Genomic DNA, 18,281 nt, shown 5'->3' with positions numbered 1-18,281 from the left:
ACTTCCTGGCCTTTACTGTAGAGGAACATAGAGAATTTTGGATAGTTCCTGTAGCTCTGAGAGAGATACAGAACGCATGTCACCGCCTTAGAAAAATTGCCATTACCAGTGGAAGGACTTAAGTAAATAACGTGAGCATGTTTATGAACTTTTATTTTGCCTGGCTTATGCTAGTGGGACAGGGGAAAGTCTGCCCAGGAAAACACTGATAACAAGCGCTGAATCAGAATTTAAAAACTACTTAGAAATGTGACTCCTCTGAAAATGCTCAGGAGCACAGTTTGATCTGCTGAGAATCTCAACAATTTACTCATCTATGTATGCTTTAAGTAAAGCTGAAGATGTAAGCAGTGATAACATTGTATCGTGTGCCATAAAATTGCTCTAGGTCTTTTAAGTGGCGGCACTAAAAAATGCAAGTACTAAAATGGGGGAACTCAAATTGGAGCCTAATAAAATATCACCCCGTGTTTGTTCCTCGTATAGAACAATGACCTCTCATAAGCCATTGCTTTCTTACTTTTCTAAGGGTTACTCTGTTGCCTTGATTCCTTCCCTGATTATCTTGAAGCCTGTCAAGTTGGAAAGCTCTCCCCTCCCTTGCTCTTTCTTCCTAATAGACATGAAACAGTCCAGTCAATAATATTTTACTTGTCTTCCCACTGCGTGTCTCTTCCTCTGATCAGTTTAGGCGGGTTTGACTGCAAAAAGTCAGAAGGGAGGTTAAGATCTGAAAGTTCAGCCAAATGTTATCAGCCACAGAGATGTTGCTAAGGGAAAGGCCTTACAGCCCCTAAGACCGGAGCCAATAATAGCTGCACATAACTGATAACATCAACAGCTGTCAAAGATCCAGGCATTTGTGGTTCGTCTGTAAACTCAAACACCTGTATTCAGTCAAGCTTTGATTGTTATCCCCTCTTTTCCTGTCATTTTGATTCGTTCCTTGAAGGTGCTGCCAGGATATTCTAAGCTGCTAGTTGATTTATAAAGTGAAAGAGCCCTTCGAAAGTTTGGCACAGTTTGAAAAATCGACTGAGGCTCTCATTCATAGGGTGACAGGTTACTTTGACATTGATATTGACAGTATTCTTTTAATTAAGTTTTAGACGATGTAAGGACGGGTTCAGATCCTTGAAAGCACGGGTTAAAAGTACGTTAACAGCTTCAACATGTGTCACTTAAAAGAACATTATGTACTTTAAGACGGTTTCTTTTGTGATGAATTAGATCAAAGTGACTAATAAACATTCTCCATGAAAGCTCTTCAGAACACAGTATATACATGTTTGAGATATTAAAAAGATAGAGTTTCGAGGATCAAACTGTAAACTAAGCTAAAATATCTTAAATGGCCAGCTGATACTGTTGTCTCACTACTATAAATTAATATGCAGCACAGAAAAAAGAGAGTTTATTTTTAATGGGAATTTCATGGTAAATTGTGCAAGGGTAGTTCTCCTTTACCGACCATGTAGGGAATTGTGCAGAAATGTGTATACTGCAAACTGACAGAATGTGCAGTTTTGAAAGGCTGGACTAAAATGGTAGGATCAGGTATGTAAATTATTATTATTTTGAATGAATGCAAACTACTGCAGTTCTATTGACTTCCTCTGGCCTGTGCCTTTTAGTGAAGTTGAAGTTGCTGAGAAGCTTGGCTACAATCAAGTGTAATGGAGTTTGGTGTTTTGGTTATGTTCCTGTAGTCAGTCAGTCAGTCTCTCCCTCTCTCCCACCCTGCCGCCCCCCTCCCCCCCCCCCCAACCACTAAAAGTTCCTTTCTTACTCGTCTTCATTATTTGTAACTTTATTCCAAAGAAGTGATATGTACTGCAGTGACAGACAAGAAAAACAGCATTTTAGAATAATTAATTATGCTTCTAGACTATATTGTGTATTCCAGGAAGAATATTTCCAGCTAGTGTCAAGTGCCTTTGAACTGAAACGTTTTCTTTTTAAAGAGATTGTAGTGATGAAAATGATACAAATCTTGTTAAATAATGATGGTGGGGGTTGCAAGGGCTGTTTTCATCTCATGAGTATTATTGTTTTCTGTCTGTAGTTTTATAAGACCAATCTTTTACCAACTAAGTTCAGGACGTATATTAAACATGTGTGGGGCTGAGTACATAGCTGAGGAGCTTCTCTGAGTTAACATTAATCATAACTGTGAAATCATGCAACTGCAAATTGCAAACTTTTTTTTCAATTATTTCTAAACAGAGCAATAAAGAAAGGATAACAGAGAAACCTAGTTCTTAGTCAAATAACCTTTTTGCTGAGATTCATTATTATTTCTTGATTGAAGCCTGTTTTACTCCTCAAGTTGCAGGAATGAAAACATGGGCTGAAGTGTTGGGAAACTCAAAGTCAGTGAGACTGTTGATGACTATGGGCTCAGAATTTAAGATCTGCTTTTTGTTCTGATTAGAAAACGTAATTAAGTAACTAGAGATTTAATACATGCTGAAATGTAATGGTGTGCAAAACCAGTCTTATATATAGGTGAATGCAGCCCTGATTCTCCTGAAGGATTCTACAGCTGGGTGAATATAAGTGCTTAGATTTTTGTGTCAAAGTGTGCAGAAGTAAGCAAGATGGGGAATGGAAAGAAAAGGGTAAAACATCTAGTACTTTTAGTAAACGCAAGCTTGATCCTTACCACCACTCTAACCTGGAAAGCAAAACTCAATGAGAGTGACCTTACTGACAGTTGTTGACAGGCTGGTCTTTTCTATAGCGTTGAGCAAGTCTGTTCACGTAGAATTGCTGCACAGCTGCTGTTTCCCCTTCTAGCTCCAGAGGGACAGTTTAGAGGCAGGCCCACCTTGCTGATGCCATTTCTGGCTGCAGCAAGGAGTTGGAATATTGGAGGATCGTGTAAGAAGAATATATTTTTGCCATTTTCTTTCTTTTTTTTTTTTTCCCCTAAACTTCCCTTTTCAGGAAAATAAAGTACACTATGCTTCCTTCAAAGAAGATTGTGGAAAAGGCTCCTGCAACTTGTACTTTAAAAAAATAACTTTATTTCAGGAGATAATGTATCAGGAAGTTTGAAGATATGCATAAAACTGTACTGCTTTTGTAACACAGAGGCAGGAAAAAGAAGTAAAGCATAAGTCCAGTATATTTTAGCAGATGTATCCCATGTGTTTCCATTTATCTTTATGTAAAGTGAAAGTCAGAATTGGAAGCTTACACACTGTCACTGACTCCTGTTGTACTGCAGATGCCTATCAAGTTCCCATCCATATGGAAAGTACCCATCAAGGTAAATTTAGAAATATTAGTCTCAACTCCTTATTCATACTATTTTTGTAAAATCCATACTTCATGGTGTTGAGTGGGATCTCAAACATATACCTTGACTTTCTTGAAATAATTATCTTTGCATTTATTTCACAGAGAATTCATAAAAATCTAAAAGAGAACGTAGTGGATCAAAGCGGTCTATTGTCATTATTATATAAACATAGTAATTTTTATAGGCTTTGGATGCAGGAACAGCTCAGGTAGTGGTTTATCTTTTAAGAGTGTGAAATCTGACTTTAGGGAAGATTTCCACATTTGGAGTTTATCACATGCTGTAGGAGGTGGGGCCTTTGATATGGGAAAGACAACAGAAATACTACTTCAGTAGTATACAGCAGTCCTTCAAACTTTGCAGGATGGGAATATGTTCATAATACTTTTAGCATCCTTTCCGCAGTGGTATTTGTATGGCACCCCAGTAGCATTTGATATTGTCCTCAATTAAAGCCCATATTTCCTTGGGAATGTGCAACTTGTTTCCAAACATACTGAAAGTGGCAACTGTGTGTCTAGTTTTCTGAAATTATACTAAGATTCCTGGATTTCCCTGTTGGAAAAAGTAAGGTGAAGAATTTTCCAGGGTGCCTTTTACATTCCTTTAGCTATCAACTGATCGGGTGCCAGGCTTGAATCCGTTTAGAATTTTAAATACTCTGCTACAGTTCATGCAGGATTGTGTGGAGTCTTGCTGTTTATTATGGCTTGCTAACCCACACCAGTAAGTGTTTTGAAGCTTGTCATATTCTCAATAGAATTAAGCATGTTTGAAAACTCTTACAGAAAATCTTAGCATTTTATTAATTTCAAAGTCTTTAGAATTATAGCCTAAATTTTGACCCAATCTTATCCCATACTGTTAGTAATATTTAGTTTAAATGAAAGAAAGAAATGTAAGCTTCCATTCTCTCCTGAAAATAATATGACCAATCTTCTGAAGAAGTCTTGTTACTGGTCAGTTCAAAAGAATCAGTATATTTTTCCACTTACCCTTCACCACCTCCAGAAATTGAAGCAAGTATTTTGAAATTCAATGAAAATATATGAGAAAGTATACTTCTAATAAGTTTATTTATAGCTGCATTTTGGTATGTACTGGGACGCTTTTGAAGTGACTTTATGAGGGACAAGAAGGCAAGGTTGATATGCAGCTGAAATAGTAAAAACAAAAAAAATGGGATTAAGATGAACCAAACCAGGGAATACGCACTAGGTTAGAGCAACTCCCTGTTTTATTATATTTTTGTTGACAATACATTGGTTTTGCCTATCTAGTACAATGCTGTGAGGATTAGGTTATATATTATTTTCTCTTAAAAGTACTTTGCTATGTGAAATATGGATGTACTGAAATGATGCAAAAATAATTCCAAATGATTACACTTTTCTGTTTTGTTGCACAGAAGTATTCTAATTATCTACTTGCCTACTGCAGAAATGGTCAAAAAGACGTGAGTCCTCCTTTGAAGCCATTTTATTGTGAGTGTAACTTTTCAAACTCTGAAAGCTCAATCCTCAACGCTTTTATTCACCCAGCACATCTATATTATGTTCTTGAAAAACAGAGTTTGTGAGATAGTGATGAAACTTGCAACAAAGCAGTCTGTCTGTTGTCTGTTCCCTGTTTCCCCTATATATATATATGTGTGTGTGTGTGTATCTAGTGAGAAATTGGGCAGGTGTAATGTAGGACCTACATGAGACCCATTTTCATTTAGAACAATACCAGGAGCCAATGTGGGATGACAGGACGTTTCAAATGACAGCATGTCCTTAACTTAAGGCAGCTAATTTGAGCACCTATTTATTTTTTTCTTAGAATTGAAACTTTTCAAAATAAATTGCTTTGGAAGCATGGCAGGTCTCTGGCATGAGGGTAAATTTTCAGCATTAATCTTATATACTGTGCATATATGCTGTATGCACCAGAGACCTAAAGTATTACCAGGACTGTTGAGAAATACATTCACTCTTTACTGTGGTACCATTGAGGTCGAGGTCCCAATTCTACTAGCTCCCTTGTGAGACAATATTCTTACGTTTGTACGTTGAAGCAACTGAGCTTGTGCATAGCCACAGAGATTGTATATTCATTCTTAAGATACGGAATTTTTAATGTCTCATTTTCCACATGTGATAACTGAGGGAGGGAACTAAAGCGTTTCAGTGACCGTAAGATGGATTTTTGGTAGGGTGAAGGTTAAATTTCATGTTTTGCTGTCTTCCAGTACCTATTCCTCTAAAATTATGATTTATTTGGAAAGATGTTTTCTGTCTTTCTAGCAATCTACCAACTGAAGTGAAGTATGTGTGCATACTATTAACTTCTTATGGAGCACATCTAAAATTACAGGTAAGTGGGAATCATGTGACTGGCAAGGGGATAAAAGTTCTCTACACCATTCTGCTTTAAAATAGAATTATTGTGCCACCTAATTTGTTGTTTTTCCTATTTCTTACAGAGAAAAAGAAAATTGCGTGACAAAGGTTAATATAACAATCTTCTCTTATTACAATGATTTATGTATGCTGAGCATTAACAGCAGAATGTCATCCAGCTCTCCTTTAATTTGCAGACATCTGGATTTTTCTTTGTTGGGATCACAGTGGTAGATGACAAAGCTGTACTCTTGAGAAATAGGAGAGAACACTGTCAGTCATAGCTTGTTATTCCACAAACACTGAACTCTTAACAGATATCTCTGGCAAGTCAGTGGACTTCAAAAATAGAGCTCTGTTTTTATCCAAATGATCCTCACTAATGAAATACATGGGGAAGAATATTATATTCATCTTAAAATTATTCTGATCCTATAATATGTCAAATGACTGTAGATAGTGGTTAAAACAACCTAAATGTGAATTCTCCTGCAATTTTAATTCAGAGATGTCAATGCTGCAATTTGCAATGATTATGGTTTAAAGCAGCCAGTTTTGTTTCTTTCTGTAATGTAAGATATAATTTATGTTTTAGAAATGTTTGAAAAGTGGAGGGCAGGGCAGTTTGATTAAAGTAAAATGCATTTTGACATGTTTGAATCAATTGTAATGAGAATTTTTCATTTTAGTGGTGTTTTAACCCAGAATGATCTTGGTGCTGTGCAAAGGTGTGGCTTGTTAAAAACAATATTTCATTATACTGGCTATCAGTGCTCCCTGTGTAGATCAGCCACCTCTGACATGAAATGCAGATTTCAAACACTTCAATGGAAAATGATCATTTAGCAAAAGGAATATTCTTATCTGAGAAGTAAAATGAGAATTTTGGCTTGCGTTAAATAAACATATGGACTGGAAGTTAACTACAGTATGAATTCTTACAGTAGCCACATATATAGCATCTTTAGCACCTTCAGTCATCAGTTATAATTCCTGTAACATCCACAGGGTTTACTTGCTTCTCCTCTACCTCATTTATGACATTTGATAATAGTTTGTAAATTGAAACTAATCCTGTTCTTGAAGGACCATCTTACTGTCCATATCAGTAATCCTAGTAACAGGCAAAGGACGGAGGGAAGAAATTATGTTTTATATACACACTAGAATTTTCTACAAGATGAAAGAGACACTCCGAAAATTAATACTTGCAGTTGTTCTTGGATGGTGCAGTCTTATTTTGCAGGTTTGTTGTTTTTTTTTTTAATTTTAAATAGTCTGTGGCTATGTGTTAAATTTTTCTGCTTCACAAACTGTAATAAAGATTTGATGCAGAAGAATGTTCAACAACTGCAAAAGCATCCTTTTAAAATATGACTTAATCCCTTTATATTTTGTTTATGTGTGAATACAGTTAGCTCTTAGAATGTTTTACCCAGTGTTTAGCATCCATGTAATTTTGAATTCATTGTTCAGTTCCTGTAAAATACAGTGGTAATATCTATACCAAAATCTTTGCAGCAAAACTCTTTCCAGTGTTATCTCAAAGACTTTTAACAGAAGAGGAAAAACTAATTTCTAAATTCACAGGATACAGTTTATGGCCCTCCTCGACTTGGAAAATGGATGTTGACTGCCACAGTCTGCACGCTTTTTGTGCCTGTTGTCTCTTTACCTTCTGATTAGTCATAGAAAGCTACTGCCTTTCTGGGATCTGCTTTTGCTTTTTATTTAGAATGTTTTCTTTGGATAAATGCAGTTGTAGTGGTACAGGTAACAGGGTATTTTGACCCCTTCCACTCAAGATCGTTGCTATAAGGTAACAGATATAGATCTGATGTGTAGCGTTTGTGTTGTGGGTGTTTTGTTTGTTTGTTTGAATTCCCACCCCCACCCCAAGCTGTTGCATTGGCTTGAATAAATATGTTGCTTAATTCTCATAATACCATTTTTTTGTCGCACCTGAAGAGTCACTATAGGCTCCTGATGTGTTACAAAGAGAGTTTGACTCAGTCTTTCTTCTTACTGAACAGTGTTTCTTGGAGTAATATTTCTGTTTTTTTGATGGAATCAGTTAATTGGATTAATATGATTGCAGGAAGCTTCTCTGCTCAGATTAAAATGTAGCTTGGAAACTCTTGAAGTGAAGACTGACATTCACTTAATAATAACGAAGACCATGAGAGGCAGACAGAAGAGGCTTTTCTTATAATTGTTTTGCTATGATCTGTATGTCTGTGAGAGAAAAATCTAAACTATTCACATAATAAAGATAGCGATCAGAAACATATTTTATAGTGTAACTGAAATGGTAAATTGGGGTGTAAGAAAAAAGCACAGACTGTTCTGTTTAAAATAAAATCATTGTTCCAGGACATGTGTTTCGTATGTAGCTAATCTGTGCAGTTGGCTACTCTTTGTTATTTAATGCTCAGTGTGTGCTCTGTAAGCATACAGCTATATTAATCAAATCAACATTATTTTGCTTCCGTACAATACTCGTTTCATCTATAGACTATTTAAAAAAAGAAAATTCACCTAGTTTTGCAAATGAAGATGGATAATTTAGCACCAAAATTATCTTAAGAATATGCAGCATCCAAAAGTGCTGTATGAAATAACTTATTTTGGAAAAACAAGAAAAAAAAAGCCACCACATTGGAGACCTACCCTCTATGAAATACAGGATGTGATGGATTTTGGAATGCACACCTGATCAAGCAAAACACTATGCACTTGTCCTTGTTTTTTAAGCTTTTCCCAGGGAAAAGTTGCCTGGAAACTTTACTTGTGCTCTCCTGGTAAATGTTCCATGAGCCTTCTGAATCCAGCATGTACGTTGGCTGACACTTAGATAATATTGTTGAAAATCTTTTAGTGATATTAATGTCGAACAATGCTTGTTTTACTTGTAGACCATTGCTGTTGTGTGCAGAAAATTTGGGAGTTTTTTTTTCTTATTAAAAAGTGAAGAAGAAAGTATTTCTGACTTTCTTTAAGAAAATCAACTATACAAACCTTAGGACTAAATGGGAATAAGAAATTAAAGAGAAAAGATGCATCTGGCTCTATTCAACAGCAGACCTTTTTATGCTCTCAGAAATAAATTTGGGTGACGTTACAATGTTTTTCTTCCTTCTTATCAAGTATATAGTTAACTTGCTGTGCTTATGAATTCACTAAAGGGGAATTCTGCTGACCGACAATAACACCATTTCAGGAAAAAAAGAGAAATCTGAACTATCTCTGTTGGCAGAATGTGAAATTAAAAAAAAAATATTTTTATGGAATAACTCCTGATTTATCCCCTCATTCTCCCTATGACCCTTATTCCCTCTTATCATAGTAAAATAAAGCCCTTTCCAGCTTAACATCATGTTACAGCATTAGTGTGATTCCTTTAGTAATTAATAGAATTTAGGCTCCAGCATAGTCAGTTTTGATTAAGCAAACATTAAATTAATTCAATCTGCAAACACTTAACTCTGTTAGAACTATTGAGGGGAGAAAGCATTTGGATGGACGGCAGAACGCATCTTCATCGGATTGCTAGCCACCTCAGAGTAGTTAACAGTCAGATCAATACAGCTCCTAGAGCTATAATAAAATGGCTTCGACAAGCTCATCTGTGGCTGAGAACACAGTATACACATTGATTTCCTGGCCTGATATAACCCATTTACCTATTCAGCTAGTCCGTTAAGGAAGGTGTAAGGCTACAAAGGCCCAAGGGAGCAATGATGCCTGTAAGTAGGTTAGCAAATACTTGGAAATGTCTTAATTTGTTTTACAGTTACTACTTCAGGGAGAGACTTTTTTTTTTTTTTTAAAGGAAAAGGTTTGTATGTTATTTATTATTCTTTTGTAATGGTTTTTAAGTTGGGAAATGTATAGTGCTCTGTGCTCAATTTCTGTCTTCATAAAGGTCCTCACTGTTCTACTAACTTGGGGGTTTGAACATTTGTAATCCCCAAAACTCTGACTTATCACCCTGCCAGCTTTGAAATGTACACATTATAAAGAATATGCCAAGCCAAAACTTAACCACTATCTGTCATCCTCTACTCTTTCATTCACTTGGCTTGCTTTCTTGAATCTGATAGAGAAAAAGTGATAGAAAGGGAATTTATATATGAGGATACATGAATCAACATTACATTGTTCCAAGCCAAGTTCTTGGACTACTTTTGGTTATTTATTTATTACAGCTTTCTGAGTTTTACATTGCAGAACTGGGAACTGGAAAAGTGATTCTAGTCTAGTGGTACTATCAGATTCTGCCAGATTCTATTCTGCTTCTGTAAGTGAACCTATGAGTACAGAAGAAAAGGCGAGGAGGAGAAGCAACCAGTACTTGATACTGGCTGCTGATAAATACTGAATTTGAGTGTTCCAACTGAAGGTAGTTTCTTGTGAAAACAGTCTGTTAAGCTGCTTAGAGAACTGTTCAATTCTTACCCGAATGCTACTTTCATATCATGTATTAAGTGGCCAGTATAATTTCTAGTAGCAGTTCTCACGCCTCTTTAAATGTTGTACCATGAGGAATGTGGAAATTAGTAGCAAAGACTGATATTTGTGATACTGTGTCCCAAAATACATGTCTAGGTATGTGAAAAAGCTGTTTTTAAACTAAGTGCAAATGTTTATTCATTTCATTGCTCTCAAACTCAATTTTTGTTTCCATTCCGTTAGTGGCTTGTTTTATTTCCTCTGTGATTCTGTACTGAGCGGGTGGATACTCAAACCATTCATGAGGAAAGATATATTGAAAGAGACAGAATGGTAAAGCGGCTGATAGGCAGTTATTAGATTCAGATAAACTGTAATCTTAAGTCATCTTATGAGCATGCTAATTACACAATGACATTACCTACACAGAGTGCCATTGCTTTGTTAACATGTTATGCAAGGTCCTTTATTAACACTGCAAGAAAGGACTTCCTCTCATTAGATGGTTATGCAAAACTATAATTATACTTTCCTGTGAAAAATGGTGAAGTTATGAAAGGCTTGCTTCTTGAGGGCTTTACATTTCCCCCCGCCCCTGCAGATTATAATCACTCTTTCTGTGGAGCGAGGGTGACACAGTTTAAAGTAAGAAATTTGTTTCCATCTCAGGTTTAGAATTCAGTAATCTCTTTATCTTTCTGCTAAGATAACTGTTATCTGTGTTATTGTAGCATTAAAATAAAAAACATTCTGTGATAACTCAGACAGTGTATGCAATTTTGAAGAGAAATTTGGGTGCTGTCACTGAGGAGAAAATTAGCAGTGAATGACTCAAATTTAAAATTGCTTTTTAATATAAACATACAATATTTTGGATGTAATAATTAGTAGTTGTTTCAACTAATGCATTTTTATCAAAACACACTTTTTTTTTTCTTGATGCACCTTTGCATTTTCAGGTTTGTAACTGTGATATAAGCCCCTTGTGAAAATTGTGCAACGTACAAGCAATATTCCCAACCTCTTCAATAGTAATGCCGCATTCTCCCCTAAAAAGCATGATATAACTGTTTATAGCCTTATACATAGACAAAGGAGGGATTTCAGATCAGTTTTCACCCATAACACTAGGACCACAAATCTTCAGCCATGTCCTTTTAAAAGCATATCTGGAGGTGAGTTCTTATTTCTTCCATAACTGGATATTTGTACAGACCTGGCTGTCCTGGGATACTATCTAGTGATCAGGTAGTCAGAATTACTTTTACAATTCTGCAGGAATGTGCATAGATTTTATTTATTTATTTACTTATTTACTTTTTATTTTCCTCATTTTCTTTGCAAGAAAAGCCTGTGAAGCCCCTCTTCAAAGCTTTCTTTTCCAGAATGGACATACTACAGGAGGATTTAGTGCTCTGTATGTGCATTTCAGATGGAAATGGTCACACTCTGGGAAGGAAACATTTTGTTTTTACTCCAGTAGTATCTGAGTATTTTAATAGGTTTGTTGTCCACATAAATTTTGCAGCTGGTGTGATAATATTCCGTGTCCTTAAAATCAAGCTACCTTAAATTGTACATCTAATTATGGTTTAAGGGCCTTAAATTTATGCTACCAAGTTTCAAAATTCGGTTGCAGTGTTTTGATTGAACAATGCATGGCTTTTATACTAATGAAGTAAACCAGAAGTGGTACTACTTCTACTTTTATTTTATTGTGAGGTGAAATGATGGTAACTGCAGTTCAAAGGGAGTGTTCTCAGAAATTTCTAATATGCTTGTAAGGACACTGAGCTGCACAAGGAAGATATTTTGAGGAAGACAGAGGAGTCCTTTGTCTGGTATGGTAATTGAAACAGTTTTGTACACATCTTTTATGATATTGTCTTCAGGTTGGCAGGTTACAATGTACTGTAAGTCACTTGTGAGGGTTAGAGGCGTGTGCAAGGATTATGGACAATGTACGTATAATTTCAGGGTACAAAACAGGTTTAGTGGACAGTGAGCAGCTGATGCTCCTTTGTGATTATCCTAAAATGTAGAGGAAGCAAAATGAAATATAGCAGAAGAATATATAGTATATGATACATTACAGAGAAGGCAATCAAGTGTGAAATGACAGCAAGAGAAGCCAAACGAGAACGGGCAACTGATGAAGAGTTAGTGCTATTGAAGAAATACATCTAGGTTGGAGGCTAGGAGCAGACAAGAAAATGTTATGCCACTCAATGCAAGTGGAAATGAGCATTTCGGGAAAATTTAATTTTTGAGAGATAAGAATATTAGTACTGCGATGTTTGAAAGTGCAAATTGAGAGACTTGCTTTATAAGAGACATTTGGTGGTCATTAACAAAGAATGGAAGTGAAATCAAGAGTGTGATTAATACTGAACACTTCAATAATGAAGCATAAGAGTTGTGGAAGAAAACTTCTAGGATGGTTTCCTGGCAGCCTGACTAGTGAGCCCTGAATAGAGAAGGTGTTACCTTGATAAACCATGCCACTGTTTAATACTAGAGCTCATTAACTCAGGCTTCCATTTCCTTTTATGCTTTCACAATAAACATTTAGTTTACTGGCCTAAACCGTCAGGCGTGGATCATGTTTTTCACAACATATGGATAAACATTCTCAATTGTCGGTGGCAATAGACTACGCTTACTTCAAGTGAGTTCAAAGGCTGTCTGAGACAAAATGGAATATGACATAGAACATTGATACTGTTGTGGCCTCAAGCAAATACAGAAGTTGTACACCAAAACAGTACATTGCTAAAGGCAACCAGAACAGTTCTAGCACAAAAACTAACAGGCTGGGAAACAAAAAAAACCCAAACCACTAAGAACATCCCTAATGGCTTACAGGAATGCACCTCACTTTGTGCCAGGGGTGAGTGTAACTCAGCTACAGGACAGGATTGAAAAAGAAATTAACAAGTGGGAAAAGTCTGAGTGAGGAAGTTATCTTAGAAATCCAGTAAAGACAAAAAGGACATATAGATCCCGGAACATCAACCAGAAGTCTTGTCTTTCAGTACATGACATTAACCACAACTCCTTTGTGTCTTTGAAGATATTGGGGCTAGCGAATAGCTTATTAAAACAAATATGTTGCATATTAGGGATGAAAAGAATGGAAAAGTATATGACAAGGTTAAAGGTTTGGACACGTGAATTTCTTCAATAGTCTGTATGTGGTTTTATCCTGGGCCATCAGGTTAAAACATCAATGAAAATTTAAAAAATGATTGAAACCAGGAAGATCATTACTTCCCTTTGTAACTTACCTTGTAACTTAATATTTTCATGAAAAATTCCATTGTTAGCCAGTCCAGGAGTTTTAGAAGAGGACATCAGCACAATTTGAGGTAACAAATAGATAGCTAAATATCTCTCTGCTTTCACACGGAATCACCACATAATAGGACATCTCAGGAGCTTGATATCCATCAAGAATTTTAGAATATACTGGAAAGACAGTGCTGTTTGTAATAGCAGGTCTTTGGATCATTCTGAGAGGCAGAGGATACGCTAAATTTTGCTCAGGATTTGCTGAATGAATTGGGCTGTATGGGATTGCATGTGATCTGCTCAAGCATGACCAAGTTTTATATATGCTGATGCTAGATTTTCTGTATGGGCTGACTCTTACCTGCAAGTTACCATGGCTTTGTTTCACTTAAATGCTTTGCAAATCTTCACAGACCTTTTTGGACAATTTGATTTTTTTGGGCTGAGCTTGTGATTTTTGTGTGGTTTAGAGCATTTTTGTAATACTTAGCATGTTTTTTTTTTTGTCAGTGAGTGACTAAGATTGCACATGTAAGTGATTTAACTTTTGCTTGAATAGTACCCATCATATAAGCCAAGACATTCTTTTAATAAGTGAGACTAATAAATAAAGCAAAAGGATTGGAGTCGGAGGGTACAGAGCCCTGCCGTCAGTCTGACTCAATTCAAGCAATTACCTAAGTAATGCAGCAATAAACAAAAAGAAATCAAATGGATTTTTCACTTCAGAATTAAAAAAAAAAAAAAAAAAAGTTTTGTTTCTTTTATCCTTGACTTCTAAGGCCACAGCCACACACAGAGCTAGGGCAGCAATTGTACCTCACACTTCATAGAGCAAGGCGTACATGCTGCCTGGGAAATAAAACATCTTACTTCAGAAATAAATAAGAAAAAAAGCAGTCTGAAAATTAATAATAAGGAAAGTGCATTTTCTTTCTTTCCTTTCCTCTTCTTTTCCTCTTCCTGAGCCCTGAAATGTATAAAAGAAAAGCAATGATTATGCAACAAAAACAATATAATAAATAATTTCAAAGGCAATGAAAGCAGGTTTCAAAAAACTGAGGCATAGAAGAGTGAACTTCTGCATGCATGGCTGTAATATATGGGCAGAGATGGTATGTTAATTTCTGTGGTGAAAAATTGCATGTGTAAAGATTCATTCATCAAGAATATACCAGTTTTAAGTGAAATATTCTGGGGTTAATTGTAACCTTATGTTATGTTTGAATAAGATTTGGTAGGTAGCTCCAGATCGTGAATTTTGACTCTCAGAATGCCAGTTCTTCAACTTGTTTCTTTTTACTACGGGGTAAAGGTTTTGTATTTTTGTATTAAATACCACCTTACTTTTGACTCTGTTGGTCTTTCCAGAGAAGAGGAGATAAAGGTATGACCCTCTTACCCTCTCTGTTCTCCACAGTTACTTCGGAGAATGCATGGTTAGTTGTATTCCTTGGTGTCTTCCCATGGCCAGAAGTCTCAGCATTGAAAATAGCTACGCAGCAGATAGAGAGACCTTATTCTCATGTGTGACAATTAGCCTTCTAAAGCATACACGTTATTTTAAAAAAAAAAAAAAAAAAAAAAAAAAAAGTTAAAGTAGGAAAGCTTTTTTTTATTCCTCAAATTCGTGTATGCTCTTAAAAGACTCGTTTTCAGAAGATCGCCTTTTTTCATGTTTTTCCCAGGTCACAGTTATGTGTATGGTAATGCATTACAGTATAGCAGAGGCACAGTTTTGTGACTGACAGTCCCTAGTGTGACATACAAATGTATTTCTTGTACTATATATTTCTCTGTGTTGGAGTTTTTGTTTTTATTTTATTTTTATTTTTTACTTTCTACTGAGTACACGGCCATATTTTTTTGCTCAAAATTTTGAAATATGCCCCGACTTCTCCATTCTCCTTTTCTCTTATTCCCCCTCCCTGTTTCTTGGAGGAAGGACCATTCTATTCAGTAGGATTTTTGGTCGTGATTAACCTTATAAACAGATATGTAGGTAGCTGATAGCAGCAGTAGGTAGCATGGATGTGACTGGGATAGGGAAAACTCTTTTCCCAGTGTCTCTTTCCCAAACGGTGTCTATGGGAACAAGGAGCTCAATGAGCTGGTGATATTACAGGATGCGTAGGCGGACCTTTCTGTTATCTGTTTGGTTTTGGAGAAACACTCAATCACAATGGGGTATAAGAATTGGCACTGGAAATTTGGCAGAATGCAATACCATCTTAATGACAAGATTTAGGATGAACATTTCAATTTTGGTGCCAGAATATAGTAACTAGTGGATGGAATTGCTCATAAAGCATTCAGCAGCCTCATTAAGACGGGTCATATTGTCTGCAGGCAGAAGTAGACTTGGAAGATGGATCTTTCTCTGTCCTTAGAACTGTTGTTTAAAGAATAAAATTCAACATCTGGTCCTAATTTAAAGCCTTGTCCATGATGTAGAATTAGGGTCTTAGCCAATTATTTGTAAGTGTTCAGTTCTGTTTCTAATGGATAATGGTGCAGCTCATAGATGTCTTAGTAATTTAGGTGTGTACCACAAAGACTAAGGTAATTGAGCCAGTTCCTTTGTGTGCTTACCTTTAGGTGTATGAGTAGTAAAATGAACTGAAATGGGATTACTTTAGTTTTATAGTAAACACTGTTTCTTCCTAATTTGTGTTGAAATGGTAATCTTGTAAGTTACATAGTAAATAAAATTACTTTTACTAATTTTGCTTTACTGGCATGACCAAAAAGAAGGTGCATTTTTTGGTGGTGAAAAAGCACAACAGGGACTCTTAAAACATACAATCTCTCTCATATAGCCTGTCTGTAGAAGTAGTAAATGTATAGGTTATTTATTTGAAAACTTAATGTGTGGTATCCTGAGGAATATAATTTAATAACCATCTTTTTTCTGCCAGTGTCATGTCTTTGCATGGAGAAGTCGCTGCTGATGAGTTTAAACAATTTCTTTTCTTTGCTAACTTCCCCACATAGTCATGTATCACTCTAATAAAACTAATAATAGAAATTGAATATGTATGAGATTCCTGTTCGTCCCTTTTGCAGTGAGTAGTGTAAGCAGAAGCCATTGATATCTGGAGAGTATCAAAATTAATACAAGAAAAACTCAGTTAAAATGTTTACTTAAAAATATTTCAGCAGTTTTTATTAAACTACCTCCTGGGTAACGCTACAGAGAGAGTATTCTCGCACATGCATAGAGATGTCATGCTGAGCTTTGCTGCAATGTTCTGGGGCTGCCTCAAAACTCTGCACTGCTATTAGAGTAGAAAACATGTAATGTATTATTTGGTTTGAAACCATAAAAATGATTTTTGTTTGTCATGCTATACTCTGCGTGGTCTCAAGGTACTCGCTGTTTAACTCAAATTTCAGATCCTTATGGCATGTGGTAGAAATGTTACAGTTGTGGTTTTGTTTTTTTTTTTTTCTTATCTACATAAACAACATAACTTTGTCAGAAAATTGAAAATGTGCACTTTGTCCCATCAGCTAAAATGGGCTGTCAGGTAATGCTTTCTTTTCTCCATTGCATCAGATGAGTGATGTAAATGGTTTTTGGCTTTGGAGTTTTTTGCAAGGCACTAGAGTAAATGATCAGAGTAGTAACATTTTTAACCTTATCTATCATACTGAAACATTTTTTCTGCCTCCAATAAAACATGTCAGAGTCGATTAAGGACATTCTTCAATGAGGTATAATTCACAGATTTTAGTAGCGAATCCAAGAGCACTGAAGAATTAAAGAGGCTGTGAATACTTAATTACGGATATGTTGCCATCCTACCTTTTACTGAATTCCCTTAACACTTTGGTGCTCTGTATCTGAAAATGCTCTTTTCCTCTGATGGTGAAGTAAAAGGAAAAGCCAGGTACAATGGCAGAGCATATGTCACATTGTATCTAGTGACAGTGCAGTGAAAGATACTGCTGTTCTAGTACATTCAGCTGTGCTTATCTGGTACATGAGTGCACATTACTTTCCATGGGCTTGGATCACTTTGGACAGTATCATTAAATGCCACGTCATTACCTGTTATGGAGTAGTGCTTTTGCTTGAAGTGCCTCCTGGGATACATGCAACAGTAGGAAGAATGATGGGTAAAGATGGAAGCAGCATTAAATTTTCAATGGAAACACTATTGACTTTGACTTTTCAGAAGCCTTATCTGTTAGATGGTGTTTGTCACAGAACCTGTAAAGCTGTGGATGTTCGTCAGTTGAAAGTTGCAGGCAGTTGAGCGATATGGACAGGTGAAGGCTCCGGGGGGATCAGCTGGGCTAGCATCGAGCTGGAGGGGGTAAATTGAAGGTTTATTTATCCAATTCACTGTCAAGGTCAGCTTGCTGGAGAGCTGTCCTATGTGCGCTTACAAAATGCCAGAATCCTGGCAAATTGTCTGAAAGAGGCTCCAAACCACTGACCTTTGTACGGCTCACATCAACATGCCAATGTCTTTTAACAGATCCTTAGAGTGCATTAAATAGTTCGTAAAATCAAGCTTTTAATGTCAGCAGAAGTAACTTTTTATTTTCAGCAATAAGGAAAAAAGGAAAGATACCTAATGATGATAGAAAGAAACATATGAAATAGAGAAGATGTTTCCTCCGAAATAAGACTTTTAGCATCTACTGCTTTTTCAGAGCATACTTCAGAGCATGTTTTAGAGAGGCTGTTGTTTCTCTTCCTCTCCAGATAAAAGATCTAAAACATTTAGATTTTTTTTTTCTCTTTCAAATACATGGTATTTAGTGTATTTCTTTTGTAAAATCTAGGTTTTCAGTTTCTCATTTTTACGTTTGCCTTTAGCCTTCTTTAACTCTCT

The 18,281-nt window shown here is 36.1% G+C and overlaps 2 long non-coding RNA genes across 2 annotated transcripts in view; both read left to right on the top strand.

Annotated features, from left to right (window-relative positions):
- Positions 1-18,281, top strand: part of LOC148051032 (uncharacterized) — a 178,371-nt gene that overhangs the window by 142,291 nt on the left and 17,799 nt on the right. The window lies entirely within an intron of this gene.
- On the top strand, positions 4,728-5,865 carry LOC148051033 (uncharacterized). Its single transcript, XR_015700570.1, has 3 exons — positions 4,728-4,791; positions 5,596-5,665; positions 5,775-5,865. It is a non-coding gene; the product is annotated as an uncharacterized LOC148051033 (long non-coding RNA).

Source organism: Nipponia nippon, unplaced genomic scaffold (assembly GCF_047370975.1).
Source record: "Nipponia nippon isolate SJK-2023a ecotype South Korea unplaced genomic scaffold, ASM4737097v1 scaffold_7, whole genome shotgun sequence".
In the NCBI taxonomy this organism is placed as follows: domain Eukaryota; kingdom Metazoa; phylum Chordata; class Aves; order Pelecaniformes; family Threskiornithidae; genus Nipponia; species Nipponia nippon.
Note: the sequence above shows the minus strand (reverse complement) of the source record. Positions and strands in the feature narration are given on the sequence as shown.